The sequence below is a fragment of the Hippopotamus amphibius genome, chromosome 9 (assembly GCF_030028045.1).
Source record: "Hippopotamus amphibius kiboko isolate mHipAmp2 chromosome 9, mHipAmp2.hap2, whole genome shotgun sequence".
Taxonomy (NCBI): domain Eukaryota; kingdom Metazoa; phylum Chordata; class Mammalia; order Artiodactyla; family Hippopotamidae; genus Hippopotamus; species Hippopotamus amphibius.
In genome coordinates, this window is record NC_080194.1 from 40,659,021 (window position 1) to 40,660,786 (window position 1,766).

A 1,766-nucleotide genomic window follows, 5' to 3' on the forward strand; every position below is an offset into this window, starting at 1 on the left:
AAACAGTTATTACAGAATGGAATTAGTAATATTGCCCTTTCAGTTGTTATGGACCAACTCAAATGCAGGGCCACAGGACAGTACATGGAACAGTTCCTATAAATGCCACTCTTTATATATGGGCAAAGGAAAATTTGGTACAGGAAAAGGTAAATATGTTCTGAGAGCAAGAAAATCTCTCTCTGCCCAATTCAAATCACACAGAAAATGTGAAAAAATAAAAACGTTTATTCTTCTTAGTCATAATTGAGCCTTTACAGAATAGATTTTTGCCCTCTCAAACTGGCAGGCCTTACCCCTCCACAGAGATCTTGGTTTGAACAAATCTCTGGATGAGTTTCCTCTGTATCTCTTTGGTCTTCATGGTATAGACTATGGGGTTTAGCACAGGGGGTACAAGAAGGTAGGCATTAGCCATGAGGGCATGAGTCAGTGGTGAAAGGTGCTTTCCAAAATGATGAATGACAGACACCCCATGAGAGGCACATAGAAGATGAGAACAGCACAGACGTGTGAAACACAGGTGTTGAGTGCCTTTAGCCGGCCCTCGCCTGAGGCAATGGCCATTACTGTTCGGAGTATGAACACATAGGAGAGGAGGATGGAGAGGGAGTCAGAACCCTCGGTGAAGATCACAGCAATGAGGCCACAGAGACTGTTGACCCGAGTGCTGGCGCAGGCAATGTGCATGACACCTTGGTGGAGGCAGAAGGAGTGGAGGGGGTGTTGGAGCGGTAGAAGGGGGTCCGCTTGAGGAGGAGAGGCACAGGGAAGACCACGCAGACGGCCCTTGTCAAGATCACTGCCCCTGCACTGCAGACCACACCATTGGTTAGGATGCTGCCATACCTGAGAGGGCTCCAAATTGCCACAACCCGATCAAAGGCCATGGACACCAGCACTCCAGCTTCAATGGCTGAGAAGGCGTGGATGAAGTACATCTGGACAAGGCAGGCATCAAAGGTGATGAAAGTGTAGTTAAACCAAAATATGCCTAGCATCGAGGGCATAGTGAAGAGGGCAAGTCCCATGTCTGCCAATGCCAGCATACACAGAAAGTGGTCCATGGGAATGTGCAGGGACAGTTCAGACTTGATGGTCTAGATGATGACACCATGGCCAAAGAGGGCAACGACATATATAGCACCCAGTGGGAATGCCATCCAATAGTACATTTGTTCAAGCCCTGGAATTCCAGTTAAGACGAAGTAAAGGTGTTGGAAGTGGGAGTGGTTATTATCTGCCATGAAGTCAGTGTGACATAGGCGTGAGGAGGGAACTTGTGAGATCCTGATGGGTGTCTTCCTAAAGATGCAGTAACAGGGATTAATTATTAGAATCTGACTTTCCTGGAAGTAGAACCATTTTATTTTCACATGGGTGGGACAGAGTCTAAGGGAGGACTGAGTCCCTGAAATTACTGCTTGAAAGGTGTATCCTGTGGAGGAAGCATCTACTGGCCAAACGAAAAAGACCCACCCAAGTCAAATAAGTCACATTCAGTTTAAAGCACACAGTGTAGTGCCAATGCATTAGATAAAATGTTCGGTCCTTTTCTCCCTCTTTCTCATCAATATCTTACAAGCTGTTGAGTCAGAGGCTGAGGACACAATAACTAGAAGACAGTAAGATATAAAAGAAGAATCAGTTGATTGCTTACAAAGAATGCCATTTCCACCCATCACACTCCTTATTCCCGGAACTCTCATGAAGGCCATGGGTCTTGTGTGTAGGGCAGGGATGGGACATGCCCAGTGCACATGCCT

General features: G+C 46.4%; 1 pseudogene; it reads right to left on the minus strand.

The window, feature by feature from the left end:
- Positions 1-292: 292 nt before the first annotated feature.
- LOC130829467 (olfactory receptor 51H1-like) lies at positions 293-1,247 on the minus strand (annotated as a pseudogene).
- Between the last annotated feature and the right edge of the window lie 519 nt (positions 1,248-1,766).